The sequence below is a fragment of the Gambusia affinis genome, linkage group LG10 (assembly GCF_019740435.1).
Source record: "Gambusia affinis linkage group LG10, SWU_Gaff_1.0, whole genome shotgun sequence".
Lineage (NCBI taxonomy): Eukaryota > Metazoa > Chordata > Actinopteri > Cyprinodontiformes > Poeciliidae > Gambusia > Gambusia affinis.
In genome coordinates, this window is record NC_057877.1 from 10,364,899 (window position 1) to 10,385,715 (window position 20,817).

Sequence of the window (20,817 nt, forward strand, 5' to 3'; positions counted from 1 at the left end):
TATTAAACGTAAATTACTGAGTAGAACTGTGTTTTACGTTTCATGTTTGATCAGTGTTTAATATCAGTGGTTCTGGTGCAGGAAGGCTGCATGCTCATCTGTACTAATGAATAGATTAATTAATGTCAAAATATCACGTGACATTTTCAAAGCAGATTCCATTTTTACACTTTTTTTTTTTGTCAAATTTTGTTTCCCAAATTTCAATGATTTCCAACAGAATTATTTTACAAACCCAGGACACTTGGGTGTGAGTTTGCATTTTCAAGAGCTTTCTAAATAGCACTGGATTTGAAAGAAGGACAAATGAACAGAATGGGACAAAAGCAACACAGCTTGCCCTGCATAAAAAGTAGTGCTTGTCACACAACAGCCGAATTGAGAAATTAGTTGGCAGGTTTAAAGATTTGAACAGTAGCAACACATATAAACATGGCTTTGCTCTACTCAAGGGTATTACTGCAGCAGGCAATAATATTAATATTTCTAAAATGAAAAAAATGATCTTCATTTTGTGTCATTTCTTGCCAAATTCAGTCAATGCAAACAAACATGCAAATTTTGATCTAAGAGAAATCTGCAACATAAAAGAGTCTAAGCTCCTAATATTTCAAGATGCCTAAAGCATGTTACTCAACAACAGAATTATGATTTCTCAAAAAAAAAAAAAAAAACTTATACTATCCTCTATTATTGCTTTTAGTGTATGATTGGTGTATGATTTTTATGACATTTTATACAAGCCTTCAACAACTCAGTGTAGGCAATGTAGGATATTCAGCCTACTTTTTACCTAATCCATAAACAGTGACGAGGAAATATGTATCATACATGTTCTGTCATGAGCAACAATAAAAAGCAAGCACAAAATATCATGAGCAGTGACAGTGGTTCTCAGCTACACGATGCCAGGGCCCCTCCAGACGTTCATATACTGTATCACAGAGACACAGGAAGGTTCCCTGCATTCAGAAGGCCTTCGCTCCTGGGTACAGACAAAAATCAGTGACTGATAAATCCAATGGCACTGCAAAAAGCTCAGAACATTAACACACAAAGATGGATACTAGACAAATAAGTGTCAGATGTACATATTTTTCACAATCCCCCATTTCTTTCCTAGATGCAACAATGTATTTCTATTTGTCATTTTGCAAGTGTAAGAAGGGCAGTCCAAATGCATTCAGCATAAAGTGATAATATGTGAATAATACAACCATCCAACCAGAAGTAGTGTAGCTAAAATACCCAAATTCAATGTTTTCTACAACCACTGTCCAAACCGTTTCCCCTGGGTTCCTTTTTAACACGTCCACCCAAATTGGAGAACCGTTTGTGTGAGGCACAGCGGTCAGGACTACCTGATCGTCTTTAGCAACAAAACAGGCAAGCACAGATGCAGGAATGAGGGTCGATGTACTTCTCTCAGCTGTTTAAGGCAGAATTTTGTCCCAACACACTGGTTCCCACTAATGAACAGGGGCTCCTGAATCCCCCCAGGTCCCTCTGGGACAACACCTGATGCCATCCAGAGCTTCGCAGTGGGTTTTAAAGAGGACGGTAGCTGAGTTGGCTACGCTCCTACCAAGCGGAGCAGCAACTCTGGGATGGGGACAGGAGCGCTTGTAGTGCCAGCAGGGTGGCTAAGCCTGCTGGAACCCTATCCAGCCAATTACTCCTACCGAATTCCAAGCAAGTTGCCTAATAAAGAAACTAGGGACCACACACTGCTGGGTCTCTTGCAGGTTTGAAGGTGGGCAGTAGTAAACCTCCCATCAGGCATTTTTCTGTCAATTCTGTCAATAAGAATGAATGGTAAAAAAAAAAAAAAAAAAGAAAAAAAAGGCTTTTGTTAACTTTTCTTGAAACTACGGTAATTCATTTTAAAAAATGACAAATTTCTTCCATCTGCTCTCACATAGCCTCTGGTTCAGCTTACCCTTTAGACTACTTGCAAAAGCAGAAAACGCTGTATGAAGAAAAGAAGTGAAAATAGCAAAGCCGAGTGAGGGTGGATGCCTATAGTTAGGGTACCTAATCATTCTGTCCACGTTCATACTGTTCCGATAAGCAGCACAGTGCCTCCAGTGAGCCTTTCCTCCAACCGCGCCACACACACATACGCGTTATTGCAGCTAATTTGTGCAAGTTGTGCAGTAGTTGCACACCATTTAGAGATACGCTTGGAATTTAGCTCAGGAGCCGGTGGAGCGTGAGGCAGCACTGTGGTCAAAATCAAAAGAGCTGCAACAACCCAGGAGAAATAATTTTAAAATACATATTGTTCTAGCCAATGTTGTTCTCTGTCAGAGTTGCTGAAGCAGCAATCAGCAAAAGTGATATTGGAAATGCTCTGTGGCAGCTTTGGATAAACATTAAATTGGAATTAGTTTTTCTGCGCACGAAAACAGCACCCAAATTATGTGTAATTAAGTTCTTTCATTTAATGTTACAAAAGTGAAAAAAAATTCTTTTGACATTTGCAAAATGCAATATGAACAAATCGGATCAAAGTAAGGAATTACATGGCTGCGATATTTGGGTACTTGTGACAGCTTCTCTGCTGTTCCCTTTCCCCTCCGTGTTTACAAAACAATTTGTGAGAATCCAACGCACCAACTTTCCTCTAACAATGTGTTTTCAGACAGAGAAAAACAAGAGAGAATCAATGGAAGCTGTGCACATGTATAATTTGCAAGGCCACCACCTAGCTTCTAACAAATAAAGATTTATTTTTTTTTCTTCTTGCTGGTATCAAGGATATTGCCCAATTTTGTTGGAGGTAGGCGGCTATTTTCACCAAATCCTGGCTTCGGGTCAGCCCAAATGATTGAATCTCTGTAAGCTCTGTGGGTGTACACAGCACTGTCCTTGTGTAAACAGGAGGCCTGAGTGTGTACTTCATGCTTCTATGCTTGTTATGTTTACATCTGTGCACAGGCTCTACTGGGATGTTCTGACAAACTACATCTCGAAGAGCTCATAAACACACTACACCGGTGGTAAGATAGACCTTATTAATTGTGAGCATAGTACTGCCTAAAATCTCCCCCAACCCAATGTGATTGTGGTTGTGGGCGTGCGTGTGGGCGTGTGCGCGATTGTGTCAGCTTGGTTGGCAGGCGGTGAGTCTGTCTTGACTAAAGCCTGTGTGAACCAGCTGGGCCCTCTTGGCTCCCAGACCAGTCGGAACAGAGCACATGGTCTCACCCCACTCTGAAAGGTGCCATTCAGACTCACCCAGCTAGACATGGAAACAAATATACACATGCAAAACACTTATACACACACACGCACACAAGCACGCCCCTGCACACAATCTAGCCCCCCAAAATGCCAGAATTCAAGAGTATAGTTTGCTTTCTACACAAAGCTGCTTCATCTGTTTGCTTCCAGGAACAATGTATAATTCCATTTCAAGAAAAGCAGGAAAGGCATTTGAAAGCACAGAAAACAAACATAACATCAACATAAAGACACGGCATACATCCTGCAACCTACCTGTCAGTGACTGACATACAGGAACAGCCAAGGGTCACTGATGCAAAATTATCCTCTACGTTACATCAAAGCAAATGTTCTTTCAGAAGACCATGAGGAGAAATCAAATAATTTTTAATCACTGAATGTCAAACTGTACAAACTCTTGGCGATGTATTGACAAAATAAGTCCAGATGTAGGGGGTATTACACCTGAAAGCATACAGAGGCAGGAAATGGCAAAGAGGCAAGATGACCAACTCCTTTTTGCACTCAAAGTACAGTAAAGTTGTTATGTCTGTGTCACCTCATTAGCTCTAAGGCGATGCTTAAAATGGGTGATCTTTGGCTTGGAGCTGCTGATTCTGTGATGCTGTGCTATGAGAAGATTCATTCATGCATAACCCAACAGAAGCATTTACATGAAACAGCACACACTGTCCTCATATCCTATATCGCTTTCTTTTGCATATTTCATATATTTTATCACACAAAACTGAGGGTCACTTTTTCCGTCTGTTTAGTATTACCTCGATTGCTTCATTCTATCCTCTGCCACAAAACTGATGCACATGCAACACAGAACATTTTTTGATCAAATAAAGATTCTTTTCAGTGTCCTTTGACGGTAAGCAAGGACACTGGGTATACATCAAATATCTGCAATAAAGTCAATAATAGTCACATCAGATTAACACAGGTGATGACGAGTGTCTTTTCCCCCCCGTGGTTATCCATCTTGATTTTGTTCTTGACTTTTGGAAATGTATTTACTCTTAGTGGTTTCTGCTAAAGGGTTTTTTCTTCCAACTTACTTATAGAGTTTGTTGGGTGATATCTTTATACTAAGTTGGCATCTGAACTTTATTTTATTATGTTTCAAAAGTTCATATTAATAATAGTTTGCACATTCTATCACAACATATTACATCAGATGATGTCTTTTACGGTGCAAAAACCTAGATATTAAGGAAACAACTGGTATTAAGATTTGGAACATCTCTGGAACCAATCAGAAAATAAGTAGGGATTTACAAGAGGACAGCCATTCTGCTTTACACAATCAGCTTTGTTGTTTAACTTAGTAAAGAGTCCAGAAAAAGGCAGCAACAGATATTGTTGTTTTATCACCCCCCCCCCCTCTCTTACAAATGTCATTAGGTCAGAGTATTTGTAATTGCAATGTTTGCTGCTCTCTGTTTCATTATTCAAACACTCTGTTTGTGTACAGAAAAAAATGCACCATTGTCACTTTGTACTGTCAACATTGGTATTCGGCAAAATCCATGAACATTTGAGCTCGGGCCGTGTTTGGCAGAGAAGCCATTTGCTCCCAGAGAGTCGTTCCATCAGGCTCTTTGGGAAGAGGTCACCGAGGTGGGTGGAGATAAAGAGACGTGTTCTGCAGCAAAGGCAAAGAGGAGAAGGAGAAGAGCAAGAGCAAGATGATGGGGGGTCCAGGTCACGTGGTAGAACTCAAGACCTTGTGCTTGAGGTAGTGCACTTCCCCTGAGCTACATTTACCCTTTAGCTGCAGTCAGGCAAAGCGGCTTGGGTGGACGTAGGTAGGTGGGGGTGTAAAAGCCAATGTGGAAATGATAGAGAGAAGCTAGATGAGTGAGCAGGAGAGGGAATATTGCATCAAATCCTAATGTCAGATCAGAGCGGAGCTGAATGGCAACCCAATCTCTCCTGCCAACAGCGTACAAATATGCATCTGTATCAGGGGTAAAATATTGTGATCTTTGATTATTCTCTCTTTCACCTTTCATTAATGTCACCCAGATAGAAAGTAAGGCAGCTTGACATGCCCACAAGAGCGAAGAAAGGATTTCACAGTCAACACTAGTGAGATAGCACAGGTTTTTGACAGAACCCTTTGTTTCCTCTGTCTTATTGCTGCACATTGCCTCTATGCAGTTGTAGGTCACACTCATTTCATGCGGAGATACAGCCCTCAGCTGGCTGTTTTCACCATTTTATGTGCCGTTTTGTGGGCCAATGTGATAAGAATGAAAATAGGCTATTGCCCCCATCATAACCAATGAAGATTACATGGGCATTAAGAAGTATTTTACATGAAAATGTGCTCTTGCAAACAAATTCATGCATAAAAGTTTAATTCAGACAAAAGAACTAAAACACAAGAATAATTTCTTAAACTGATAAACACTGTCTGGGGATAACGCTACGATCAGACAAAGTTAATAATGCTCATCTCTTTACTGTTGCACCATACTGCTGCATTGGGAAATATTAGGTAGGAAGAAGGGACACTTTGTCCTTGAAACTGCTGAGTCAAGAGCAGGAAAACAGGACAAGAGAGTAAAGATTTAAGTCACTTTGACATGAGCCAAATTGTGATGGAAAGATGAATGGGTCAGAGCTCCCAGTGCAGATTCCAGGTCTTCAGGAGTAAGTAGTAGGTAACTATCTATCAAAGGTACAATGAATGGGGATCAAGCATCATGGACAAGCAAGGCTAAATGATGCACTTCTGCAGAGTACGTATGGCCATTTGGTTAACAACACACTAGCTGTAGCGCAAATAACTAAATAATTGATGCTGATTCTGAAAGCGAAGTGTTAGAATACACAGTGTATTGGAGTTTGATAGGTTTTGGTCCTGGACCCCTGTCCAGGACCAAAACAGTTGGTATGTGAACATCAGAACTTGATAGTAATAGGAGGCCTTGTATGATCAATCATATGTTATTTGTATCACATGGAACATTTGATGTATGTATCTTAACACATGGAATCAAAATACAGTGTGGAAATAAGGCAAGCCAGAAGTGGCAGTGTGATACTTCGGTCCATGCTCTGCTGGGAAACCTGGAGTCAATACAACTACACGTACTGCACTGCTGCAAACCATCTACATAAACATTCTTCAGCATACGTAGTATTCCGTCAAGCTCTTATAGCAAGGCCATATGAACCCTCACAAAGCAGCTATAGCTCAGGAACACAACAATTTTAAGTTGTTGAGTTGGCCTTCAATTTCCACAGACCTCTATTTAATCATCGGTGCTTGCGCTGTCCCAACAGGTCTAATCTTTAGAAGCCCCATCCAACACCTGGCGAAACCTCAACGATCTGCTGCAAACTTCTTGGTGCCTGATACCACACCTCACCTTTAGGAAGCTAGTGCAGTGCATGCTCCAATGGATTAGCACCCAAAGTTCGATCAACACAATATTACCCGAGACAATCATAATGTTATGCCTTTATAAAATATAAGTTCATATGGAATATGAATACAAAACAGAATTTAATGGCAATGCAGTAAATTTTCTTCCTTTGGACTTTTAATACCTAAATTTGTCTTGAATATAAAACAGGGACAATAAAGCTCAGCAAAGGTAAGAGTTGAGTGAAACTCCAACCATAATAAAATTACATAATTTCAAGTCTGCACTGTTGGTCTGCGTGTGGCAAATCTAGTCGGCAGGGTCACTTTGTTTACCGTAATGAAATGAAAAGCTACAAATAAAGTCCTGTTTCACAGTCATGCAGAGATCCCATTTCTCAAGATAAATAATTCAGATTGTACATGCTGGCAGGCCGAGAATAGATTCCTAAAATAACAAGAGGGAGGAGGGATGGAAGAAAGAGGGTAGCAGAAAATTGTGAGGTAACTATCCAAAGTGGCTGACAGCCAGCAAGCCAGGGACTTTGGCATCCCTAAGCACCTCAACCTCCAATCTCTCCTTACATCTCACCTGATATTCTTATATGGACATCATTATTTCTATCACACACGATAAAGTTGATGTCTTCCTGTCTTGTGTCTTGATTAAACATCTTTCCTATAAGTGATTGCTTCCCTTGCCTTCAGATATGTTCTGTTAAACTGAGCTGCCATAGATTAAAAAAGCAATTTCACATTAAGATGCCAAATCACCAAAAGTACACTTAACCCTGAACAGCAAAAGTAGGACGGTCACAGTGGTGCTTCAAGGTTTCCCTTTAACATTCAGGAATCAATCCCTGCTTCCAATCCGGCATATTAGGTTGATCTGTGCCAGCAGCCCAAGGAAGCAGCTGTCCAGGGCTGTACCTTTCCCCGAAGCAAACTGTGCCAGCACTGCTCCTCGATTCTTTGATAACATTAATGCTAGGCAGATGTCCCTGAACTAGTCCAGGCATTTTCTTAATAATAGAGCTGACGACTGGACACTTTTCTCAGTCCCTGTCGAATTTCTTGAAAATCCCCCGTGGCTTTTAAGAGCAGCCTTAATATTGACCCACAATATCTTTCACATCAACAAGAGTCAAGCTATTCCCATTCCTGATGGTAGAAAAATCAATACGTAATGAATGGGTTTATTTATATTTCATGCAATGGTGTGTCATGTTTTGCCTTTTGTGACAACTTTATTGCTGTGGTGCATATGGGCATAAGAGAAAGAACATTTGGGGAATCATAATGACAAAAAATGAAATGTATATCTTTGGATCTCTATTCTTTTTTTTGTCATTCTGCAGCAAATGACATCTGTTCCAGATGGGGATCTCCTCCTTATCTCACCAGGGCTCTACTTCTATCATTAGTCTAAGTCAACCTCAGTAGGTACACTAGTATGAAAAGACAGTTTGGTTCTCAGATCTCATCTTATAATTCCCTCTGTTATCAAAGTGCTGTTTGAAGTTTATGTTTTATAAGAGAGATTTGCGTGTCAGGTCAGAATTTAACAGGCAATGCTAGAGACTTTGAGCAGAAGCATGTTCAACTTATGCTGATGGAAACTTTTGCCCTATGTATTTTTAATCAGGAATTTTCTTTGAGTTAAGAGGTAATGTGGTGTTCTTTACATAAATTCAATTCCATGCTCAATATTATGCACTTTATATAAAGTCAGTGTATGAAAACATTGAATGGAACGTGTCATAATAAAACATCAATATGTTTCTCTTAAACCCCCAAGTCAGCATAAGTTTGTCTGGTAAAGTGTCAGCAATTAATATCATCCATGTATATGAGTGAGTGTACTTTAAGCTTAACATCCTTTTTCTATGGTTGAAATTTTCAACAAAGGAAGTAACTATTGAATGGCCCTGTTGTGTTGACACAGTTGACTAATAAAAATCGCTTCCAATAATGTCTTCTGGCTGACAACATTCTGTAACAAAAGCATAGGAGAAGTTCCCTTAACTTTTAAACCATTTCCATAGAAGAATTTTGTGTAGGCAATTAATAAAAGGGCAACAAAAAGTGTAGCTAGTATGTTGTCCAAAGCTTCCAATCCGTGTCATGCTAAAGAGTTACTTTGCAATTTATAATGAGTATGGGTTGCAATTATTCAACTCTAGTTCCAAAGCTAAAATATCTACATAACGACAAGTTTTGGAGTTGGTGACTTTACAACAAATGTTTTTAATCTTGGGCAGTTTGAGATTTCTAAAAACATTTTTTGGCATTAAAATCACAGCATATTTAGACAAAAATCAGAATATATCAACACATCAATCCAAGGCTAGATTGGCTTAGGAAACAATAAATCATTTTCTGGTATAATGTTGCCTTGCCCTGTTCCTGTGAACCCCATATCATGCATCGTCAGACTGTATGATTGAGATGTACTGCATAGTTACGTTTCTGGTACGGAATGGCATTGAAAGTCATCCTTGACTATTATGAACTGATAGGATGAGATGGGGCCAGTAGGAAAGTCACACCATCAAGGATGTCAAGGAAGAATGATTGAAAGAACAAAATAAACGCACTACATATAATGGTTAGATTAAAAACCAAATACCAAAAGGTATATGAACCATTGGAAAGCCAGGGCAGACTGACGAAAACCATACCAACACTTGTAGACAGCAGTAAATTTGAAATAGAGCAGTCAGAAATGATTCTTCTGAATAACATTTAAAACCTCTTCTTCCTTCATGCACCAAAGCAAAGGTTACCCCAATCATTGTTTCAGCTGCAGTGGTTTTACAGCTCCGGAATGACTGCTTCTCTCCCCATTACCTCTGCACTCCTTTGATTGGCACATGGGTGGAAATAGGGCCGCCACAGAGTGGGTGGGTGGGTAATCATGGGATTGTGTGTCACAGTGTGTGCATGCTTGCAGTACTATTTGTCTTTTCAGCAGGTGAGATGGAAAAAGCAGGTGAGACGTGGCCAGGTTTAATTTAAAGGGCTCTTTTAATGTCCACTGAACCAATAGTGACATTCCCAAATGATGCATCAGAGGCATGTATTTTCATGGTTGTCTTTTCCTTCGGTATGTCCAGTGTCCTTGTCTGCTGTCATTTTCACGGCAAAGCTTTTAATTCATATACAATAGATACAGGAGGAGTAATCATGCAATATTTCTTGATCCTGTAGGAGTGCTAATCTCTCTTTAATCCGCTGCTTCCATATCTGCTCTCGAATCATCTGGTTGGAACAGGTGTCCTTTCCAGTCCAGCGGTGCAGTGATTTAAGAGAAGTGACTGACGGTGAGAGAGACGGAGGGCGATATTAGAGGCTAATGGAGTTAATATCCTGAGATGTAGATAAAAGGCAAGGAGAGACTGAAAGGGGAGAGATGGAGAGCAACCAGAGTTACAGGAACTGTTATGAATACAGATCTAATTTTACAGCTTATTGTTATTGTTAATGTATAAAAATGATAATTCAACAGGCAAGGGCCGAAGTGCCTGTACAGAGGTATGAATACTTATCCAAGTGTGGGTTTAAGAGAACAATAATACATGGAAAATTATCTGTGATTTGGTAGTTCAGGTAGATGCTTTCAGCTGGGATAGGCAGGACTGTAGCTGACAACTGGCCAGATTATCGGTCTCTGTCTCCACACACACGCACACACACGCGAGCACACACACACACCAGCAGAGAGAAGGTGATTCCCCAAGAGCATATTGTTCATAAAAGTGCTCAGACAATGTGTGCATCTACAGGGAATCTGCTTAGAACATCCATCATGCATGCAAATACCATGCAATGTGTATCAAAGAAGTATCGATTCAAAGCAGGGAATAAATATGGAACTGAAACGCTGTGTTTAACTTTGTTTGACGTCATTAAAGTAAACAAGAAAGATGTGAATGCTACATAATTGCCTTTTTCCACCCTGGGACTGATTATTGCTTGAACCTGGACCGCCTGCCTTGATGTTCCTAATAAAATATCCGGAGTTGAATCAGCTGACTCACGTCTCCTTAATCAGAAAAGAACACAAAGTTTTTCAAACCGTAAGAATTTTATAAGAAATTATGTTCTTGTGCTTTTATAACTTTCATCTGCCATGTTTACTTTATACTTATATAGCATACTTATTTTTTTTTAAAAAGCACTGCTTTACCACAATTTGATATGCATTTAAGTGTCTATATTAAAAATATTCAAAGTAAGAAGTTAATGTTTTATTTAAATGGAAGTGAGATATTGGTATAATTTTCCTATGCAACTGCTCCTTTGCAGTCCAGAGCTGAGAGATGTAGCTTCATTGATTCTGATCGCAACAGATCAAAAGTAAAAGATCTTGTGAAAAGGCTGGGCGAAACTGGTGAGAGGGTCATTATCCTCAGTAAAATGAGCCCTGTTTGTAATATATGAACTGAAGGGCCGCTCGGAGAAGAAGACAGCATTGTTCCCAAAGAAGCATAGCAAAGCTATATTCCAATTTCCAAATGCATTTAGCAACACAGAACTTGCATTTTGGAGAATATGATGTTGTAAATTGAAGCTTACATCTTACATGATGTCATGCATAGAAATGCAGACTTGTTGAGTAAAGTTGTGTCACAGAAACAAATCTAAATTTGAAATAATTCAGCTCTCAGTCGCCAAAAGTTTCTGTTCTGAGACCAACAGAACCACTGTAGACTTTAGTAACAAAACTGTTTGACATGTGCAACATCAGAACCATACATGGAAGATGAACAAACAGGTTTTTTTTTCATAATAAATGTGACATTTTTCATACTGTACATCCTTGCATATTTTTAATGTATTTTTTTATGGCGAAATGTTTGCCAAATTAGAGGAGAAGAATGTCAGCTCACTCTTTCTCGTTAGACAATTAAAATTTACATTTATAATGTTGTCAGATTGTCCGATGTGTTTTCAAAAACACTGAAATACACACATAGATTGAAAATCATTAATGACTCCTTTTGTGTAATTTTCTAATGGATACAGAAAGCTCTAATAAATGCAAGTTTAACTACAAAAACTGCATATTTACTTTATTTTTGTGTGATATCTAGAGATCCATTTCATTTATCTAGACTTTGCTTTTCTCTTTTCTTCGCCCTGTTTTTGAACAAAAAAAGGGCGTTTTCTGTCTACAAGGGGCTTTGTGGAGCAAAACTGGGACACACGATTCAGTCCTGGGGAGAGACCAGACAGAGAGTCAGGAGCAAGCTCTGAAATTTTGGCAAAGAAATGACCAAACCCCCAGAGGTGTGTCTTGTTATCTTAGCAGAAGAAGTTATTACAATGTTGTACCTTACAGTAACTCAATAAAAAGTGTAATTATATCCTATTCTAATTCAAGCTGAAATGGACATCAGAGATTTTACAGATTATTGACGAATATTATATTTATGTGAGTGTATACACATTTTCGTGTGTACATGTGCTTCAGTTTGTGTTAATCTCCTCCCATCTGCTGGTGGACCTTCTCTCCCTGTTCGGAGGCCTGTGGTGCCCCGCCCGATCTGCCAAGCCTGACCTCGCTGTGTGCGAGTCTGAGAGAGTATGTGTGCCCAAGCTTGTGTGTGGGTTGCTTGATGAGCCCCGTTCCTCTTGAAGTGGTGTCATTAAAGCAAAAAGAAGAAGCAAACGGGTGATTGCAGTGATTTGGCAAAGGTTGCAAAGAATCTGTCTTCCAATCAGAGCCCTCGCCTGGCCCCTTCAGCTCCACTGCAATCACAGAGCGCCGAGTCTGACGAGAGTGTGCATAACTTGCGCGCACCCACGCACGCAATCCTTGCTATAGCTTATCAGCTTAAGGTATGAGCTTGGCCTTTTCTGCAAAAACTGTGGGACCATATTCACATCACATGAATGAGTTTGTCAAATAAAATAATCTGTGCAGAGGAGAAAAGGCACGAATCAATAACGTCAAATTATTCCAACAATACTTTCTGCATTATTGAGCAACATTTAAAGACCTAAGGAGTCCAATGATATTCAGCCATTGATGCACAATGAGGAAGATTGCAAGTCTCAGACAAACTGTGTAGTATAAGGGTTGTAGCATGATAGCTGGGTGTTTTGTTGCAGGAGAGACTGGTGCACTTTACAAAACGGATGTCATATGGAAAGAACACTATGCAGACATATTGAAGCAACATCTCAAGACACTATCAAGAAATTTAATGAGTCATCTCAAATGGGTCTTCCCAATGACAATGATCTTATGGTCACCGAGGTTAACCAAAATGTCTGACCCAAAACACATCATTTAAAGGCAATTCCAAAATATACTAACAAAATATGTATAAACTTTCCTTGAAAATTTTCTTTATCATTAAACTGATAAAGAAATAAAAATGTTTTTGGTAATCCCAACTGCTCTTAAATAAAGGAAACTTCTACTTACAAAAATTTTAACAAAATAACAAATTATTATTATTTAAATACATCTGGTATAATGACCCAGATACACAAACACAGTTGAGAGGAGAGTTCACACAAGTATGTTTAAGAATTTCTTCCTGGTTATTTCTAATAACTGAATAACGTTAGCAGGTCTGTCTATGATTGGCTTAATTATTCCCACAAGGTCTCCAGTAAGCATATTCACTGCCTTAATGTTTTTTTTTTTTTTTTTTTCTGGATGGATATGAAAGAATCTCACAAAGGTCTTCAACTATAACCCCATGCCATTAGTTGGATTCCATTTCTTTTTACCACTAAGTCTTTGTATGATTTTTTTTTCCATGCCTAAAATATTCACGATAGACCCCCAGTCAACTGTGCTCATATGATTTTAATTAATACTAAGAGTCAATAAGAAAAACCAAAGAGAGAAAGAGAGAGAGAAAAAAGGTTGCACATATAAAACCAAACACTAAACTGATCTGCAGTCAGTCGTTCCCCCTCAGAGTTGTCGTTACTATAATGAGAGTGGCATAGGAGATACATACAAAAGGCCACTTCTTCCCCATCTCCATCCCTCTCTCAAAGAAGACAAGTTTGTTTCTCAAGGTGATTGTTGCCGTGATAAGGGAGAGGGTGTTATTAAGGGTGACAGCGAAGGGGCTGAGAGGCAGCGGCTGACTGGATAACCTTGTCCCCATCCCTGCCTCGCTTCCTTCTGCATGATCTCCACCACTGGCCTGCCCTGCCTGCTTGCTTGTCTGAACACAATCTGCTGGCTGGAATTACCTCGCAGCCCCAGGAAAACTAAACATGATTTCTGACCTTTCCTTTCTGTGTTCAACAATAACCTTTGCTGATCCGCCTACGCCACGAGACCACTGCAACGAGTGAAGGGGACGGAGCGGGAAAAAGGTGTGCGTGTGTGCGCATGTGTGCTTCTTTAAATGCTATGCAAGACAAATGTGTGTTTCGCTGAATGTGTGCGTGTATATTTATATGCGAGTACAGAGGGGAAATAACTTAAAATAACTTACCAGCCAAACAATACAGTAAGTGCTTCCTTGGAGAAGTTGGTGATTATATGTCTGTGGATTTATGGCTGAATTTAAATCTCAGCCGGGGCTATTTTTGTGTTCCTCCATGTGCGTTTCTCCAGGTACTTCCTCCCACAGTTAAAAAATCTGCATGTTAGTTTAATTAGCCAATCTAAATTGCCCTGAGGTGTGACTGTGTGCATGTATGACTGCATGTTGCCCTGCGATGAATCTGTCCATGGTGTACTCAGCCTTTCAGCCACTGACTAAAGGCAAAGGCCCTCTCCACGATCCTGCAACCAGAAAGTAGGTAGAAAAGATGGTTGGATGATTTTGTTTAAGGTTAATCAACAAACTGGATGCTACTAAGGAATTCTGGAGTAACTTTAGGTAGAAGGATTCAGAAAACTTTTATTTATAGGATAAATCAGAGCTACTACTGCATCTTGACAGCAATAAATTCAATATACACTCTCCTTGTTCACGTAAACAGAGTGTAATCTTCTAGGAGTTCCAGCTACAGATGGTTGTGTTTATTGACAACGAATACAAGGCTGAATCTTAAGTCAAAATTGCCCAACTTCTATTAAAACACACACAAGTAATACAGACACTATCTAATGTATTTGATCAAATAAGAGAAACCACTTATGTTACCATATATGTTTGAACTTGTCAAACATTGGGAGAATACAACATCTAGAGATAAAAAAAAAAAGCAGCAGCAGAGTCTGTTAAGCCTGTGATGTTTTACAGATGTGGCAATGGTGGAGTATTGGATTTAATATTTTGTTTTCTTCCTGTCAGCTCATATGATGATTATAGCACAGAAGTTGCTGTAGTGTTTTTGCTTGTAGCAAAAGAAAAAAAAAAAAAGAAAAAAGATTTTTAGACACCATGTTTGTAGAGATTATGCATTTTCCAGCTAGCTAAACACATTACATCATTAGTCTGGGTCTCTTCTTGTTCTTTGCCTTGTCAGCATGTTTGGTGTTGGTATTATCATTAGTCGTTTGTTAGATAAGGCTAATTGATCTCCACCTACCCTGCATATTACTGAAATGTTGTGATCTACTTGTTCCACTGACTCTGCAAAACTGCTACATGCTCAGCACAATTTGACCCAGAGGAGCAAAGCGTATCCCTAAAGAAATTATTTCATCATCTCTTACTCCGTGTCTCTCATCCATAAAACCTAATTCCCCTCACCCCTCCTCTTTAAAAGATGCTACTTCATGCTGATGTGAGGGTAAATGTTTGCAGGCGGAGTGACCTGAACACCCCAGGCCGGTTCTGTGCTGTTAGCTGTCTGAACTCTTGGCAAGCAAAGACTCATGTATCTGTATTGTTTGTGTAAGAGCTCCACTGTAGGGGATTTGGACAAGGCACACGAGCTCTGAATGTGGAACCCTGAGCTGGCCTCAGTATTGGATTAGTTCACCCTGATCCCCACCACCTCTGAACATGCTCCCTACTATTTCAAGATCTCTCCATTTATGCCCAGCCAAGCACATTGTGGTCAGTAATCTATAGTTCTCTTCACTCCAAAGAGAAAAGATATACACCCTATCCCTCTCACAGGTTTGTCCATACTCCTCTCCGTTTATTTTGCACTTGTTCTTTCTCTATCCATCTCCTCCAGATAAATTCCCTTCCCTCACCTCTTTACTCTTGCCATTCCCCTTTCCTCTGCTCCATCCCCCCTCATTCTAACTAACTCTCTCATTTTATTCCTCCTGACTTCTCTAAAGGGGATCAGTAGAGCTTACAGGCCTTCCTGCTTGGGTCATTACCGAGCTGCCCTTACAAAAAAAAAAAAAAGCTTGCCTTTTTAGAGACAAAAAAAACAGAAGCACACTGCCGATTTTTAATACATAGGCTATGCTTTGTGTTTTCAAAAGATAAGTTTGTTATCAAAACTTTAACATACACCAGTAACAACAGCTGAAGCTCTGCTCTCTCAATTTCACACTTTGATCTCTTGCTGAGGATCTCTTCTTCTTTGTTTCATCACATCTCTGATGTGGAGAAAATCTGCCTGTTTATTTGCTTCACTCAGATGTACGATCCAACAAAACGTTGCTGATAGGCCGACAGTTCTGAACACAAGTCTGGTAAAGGGAAAAAAAAAAAGAAAAAAGGAAATCAATCCAGTGAGTAAATGCGAATCCAGTTTATGGAAATGTACAGTAGAGTGCTGGCCATATTTATTGGGACACCCATCATATAAGTGTAAAAACCTCTGTAATCAATATTCATTTTATGGCAGTAGTATAATCTCACTGAAAAATACATCAGTCCAACTTTTAGTAAGTGATTTACAACTTTTATAATTATTGATACCACCAATATCCATCTGTTAACTGTTCCCGCTTATCCTTGCTGGGTCGATAGGGGTTTGGGTGTGCCTGTCTCCAGCAGACATTTGTACAACCTGGACAACCTGGTCGACATTCTATCACCAACAATAAAAATAAAAGACTCAAACACTCTTCATTATTTCTAAAGTGCATTCAGATCAACAAAATAACCAAACATACAGTTGTAAAGTTGCACAGGACTGAGCCAAGGAGAGATCAGAAGGTTTTTTCTTCCACCTGCTGTTGGATTCTGCAACAAATTCCCCTGCAGCTGACCTCTCACACACATAGGCTAAGACATACACATAGTAGTTTTCTGTTGAGTGCTATTAAGTACAGTATGTATATATGGATGGTTGGACATCTTTTTCCCCCAATGTGCTTTTCTTCCATAGGACTTAAGAATATTGGTATGCAACACATCAAAGACTTTTTTGAATACCAGGAAATAAATCATAAAAACCAAACTCTGGTGGACTCTTACGGATTACTGGAAATTGGTCATCACTGAGCCTTTCAGAGGGGAAACGGTCCAAATCATTTGCCCAGATCAACAGAAATGTTTCAACAACCTCAAAATCAACCCTCCTCTGTTATCTCAGTCTGAGCAAAAGTCAAGTAGAAAACTTGTGATCTGACCTAAAGTGACGGCAGGTACAAGTGATCAACAAGAGATTTGGAGGATCTAGAGAGATTACAGAGAGGAAGGATGTGGCTGATTGATTGATTGTTTGTTTGATTGATGGATAGATATAAGATTTCTCTTAATTATTTCCAAGCACGGGATGTCACCCCTATTGAATAAGTGCATTCAATTATTATAATGCAGTCAGTTATACGTTATTTGAATTAGTCCAAAGTTTTCAGTTTGAGAATGTGCAATTGCAACAAAAGACGAATTGATTGTAAGACCTTTTTTTTTCTTTTTACATTTATTTACCAGGGGTTTCAATAAGTGTGGTACTATATAACCAGTAAAAAACATGTTCTTTTGTGTTCCCGTTCTCGTGTACATCAAACTTCCCACTGGGTGTGTTTGAATGAGGGAGGAGGCAAGTGCGTGTGCATGTGTGTGTCAGAGCCAAATGTACTGTATGTGTTTGTCTGTTTGTCCTCTCTGTGTGGGTGTGTGCGCGTGGGCGGCAGGCCTGCCTTGAAAATGCCAGAGCCTGTTTCTAATCCAGGCCTCCTCAGTGGGTTGCAGCTCTCGCTGTGCCAGGCAGGCCTGCTGCAGCACCAACAGAGCCCCAGCTGACAGCTAGTCTGCTCTTGTTTCTGCCTTCTGAACAATCTCTAAGCAAAAAAAAAACCCTAACAATGGGTTAAACTGGAAAATGAGCAAAGCCAAGAAACAGAGAAAAAAGCAAATGCTCTAGAAAACCATTTAGCCTGTCAGCAGGATAGGTCTTGAACTGAGAAAATATGATAAAAATACAAAATCAGTCTATAAAAAGGAAACAAAAGGAGGCAGGTAGTAATGGCGAGCTGCTGAGGGATGTGTGGGTTTTGGTAGCAGGTTCAGGATGAAATCAAAATGGTTAAATCTGATTCATCCTCTAAAGACGCCAGGCTCTCTAAGGAGGTGGTGAATGGTGCTTCAAAAATGAACTATCAGCTGCTGTCAGTGCCAGTCATCAGTGCCATGTGTGATGGAAAATCAATCTATATCATATCAGAGGACCTGTGAGGAGAAAATGAGAAAGACGGGTCCCTGCTGCCTCCTCGCTGTGTCTCTTTAAATGTCTGCCCAACAGAAGCATCCCAGAAAGGCTCGCGTCATTGGTGACGGAGACACTCGCCATGCTGGTGGCTCAATGTGTAACGGCTGCTGTTCTGCTAGATTAGGTAGGTGATTGGCCATTAATATTCATTTCACAGTGTGTCTTTGTTAGGTTGCAGCAAGAGCTGCTGGAGTGTTTGGATAGATTTACTCTACCATGTATATTTCCCATTAATTCCAACAGAAAAGATTAGTTCTCCATGTTGATTCTTTAGATGCGCTGTCATAGTTTTCCTATTTTCCACATATTGATAACATATCTAGGAGTCGCATGTTTGTTTTTTTTTTTGTTTGTTTTTTTATATATAAGAAGTATGAGGAACATGTTCTGCTGTCCTCCGATTTGATGACTGGACAGATTTCTGTTTCCACGGTGACTACATCCGGTAATACCCCGATCCCGCCTGGCCCTCTCTGGTTTTAATAACGTTCGAGAGTTCCTCCAGGAGAAATGAAGGTCTAGCAGGCATAAAATCCCAGTTACAGGTCCATCCCTAATGGACAGCAGACTGGCACAGGTGATCTGAACTGCCTTTGCCATAATGAGATTAAGGGACTAATTAGTCTGACTATGTGTTTAGCTGTGGCAGCATTCGCGCAGGAATATATGCCCCCTATCGGACTAGCACTGTGGCCCCTGAGAGAATAGGCCAGACTGAGTGTGTCCCCGGTGTCTTTCCCTCTGCTGTACTGAGAGTCTAATTAATATCTTTCTGCATTCGCTCTCCCAGGTCCTGTGCGCCATGCTGAGCTTTAGTCCTGCAGTTATTGGTTTAGATTCTGCCACTGGCAGCTGAATGAGTATCAAAAAACAAGAAAAAGTTATCTGGGCAGTTTAGACAGGGAAATATTGCAATAATTAATCACTAACATAAGAATTACAGCAAAGGAGCAGCTATAGCTTGTAAAAGTAGACCATGGAGAAGCATCAACATAACAATCATCTGCTTCAAGCTACAAAAGCAGCTGTAGACAAACAAGCTAAATTATGTTTGCCAAAGACTATGAAAGGAAGTCAGGCCTGCCGTTTAGAAGCAAAATGAGAACTGCAGATTTAAAGTGACAATCATTTTAGAGATGCACCAACATAATTGGTATTTTTGTTTGTTTTTGGTAAAACGAACCGTTTAAATGCTTACTGGTCATGGTAACACCTAATGAAGAAGCCATAGTGTCAGCTGTTTTCAGGGAGGTGTTTAAAACTGAAATCAGAAGTAGACACGGAGAACAATTTTCAGTGTGGCATGTCAAGGTCTGCCTTCAGTTCATACAGGCTGCAAGAGAGTGAGAGAGAGCAAGACTTCAGAGGACATCAGGGAACCTGAATGGGTTCTGGTATATCCTCGCAACTTCTATGCACCTGTTGTGCTACATGTTAAATTTGGAAGTATTGACAGCTTTCTTGATCTTAGAGTCAGTGTATAAATTACAATTTTCTGAAAACAAATATATAAACATAGGGAGACTATTGCTATACTACTGCTAATTGCACTAACCGCACTAATCAACTTCATAATAATTTTTTTCAACCTTTAGTAAATTATTTACAGATCTACATATTTTTAGTTCTCAAAGAGAAAATAGAATTTGCTAAAGCTGGTGGGTCAGCAGGTTTAAGATCAGTTTGGAAACTGGCCACCAAATTCTGATCAGTGCAAATAAATCAATCTCCCTTTGCGCACTCTGTACATCACCCTTTTATCTCCACCTCCTAACCTCTTAAAGTCGTGTATGTTAGATCGCCCCTTTGGCACCACTCTGACCTGTCCATTTAGAATGATTTGTAACTCTCAGGTTTGTTTGAACATTCATTTGTTCCTTGGTGCAGTACTAGCTGCTGGGGCCAGTAACGGACCCCACACTGACCACCATGCCCTGGGAGCCCTAAAACCGGCCACTTTCAAGCAAGTAAAGAGACAGCTGAGTGTCATTGTTAATGTGGACACACAGCACCACAATGGCAAAATCAATGGACCTATAGGGGACATCAATCTTGACAGCACGAGACCCCTTTTGCTCGTCTCACTACTCTTCCAAAGCTCCAAATGAATGGCTACCAGGAGAGCGGGAGAGAAAGAAAGAGGAACGGAAAGGAGAGAAAGAAAGAAAGCTTAAGGCACTGACAGTGATCTTTCACTGGCCTTTCCTCCATTCATCCCGGGGGGGTTTGCTGTCCTTTGAAGATTGTGTGCATCTGACCGACTGCCAAATGGCCAGCCATCCTAATTCACCCAAAACAGGCAGAGGTTTTTAGGTAAAGCCTCAGAAGTTCAGCACAGCAGCTGTATGCATTTGGCATCATTTCTGCATTTTTTTTTCCTCCCTCTGTATTTCCATTTCCAAAATTCTAATTTGCACTGGGATGAGATGGACTGGAAACAGTATTCCTCCTTTAAATAAGAACAAAAAGAAAAAAAGCCACTTGCTTTGTTTGCTGGGAGACACATGAGATGTTTACACACACAAAAAAATAAAAAAAAAATTAACAGTGAGGTTCATTGTTTCTGCCACTGACTTGAAGGACAGCTGCTCAGAACATTAACATATATGCAGATAGGCAGCGAGTAAACGAAAGCCTCCAAAAACAGGGGA

General features: G+C 40.0%; 1 protein-coding gene across 18 annotated transcripts in view; it reads right to left on the reverse strand.

Moving 5' to 3' along the window:
- celf5a (cugbp, Elav-like family member 5a) overlaps nucleotides 1-20,817 on the reverse strand; it is a 242,469-nt gene that overhangs the window by 87,871 nt on the left and 133,781 nt on the right. The window lies entirely within an intron of this gene.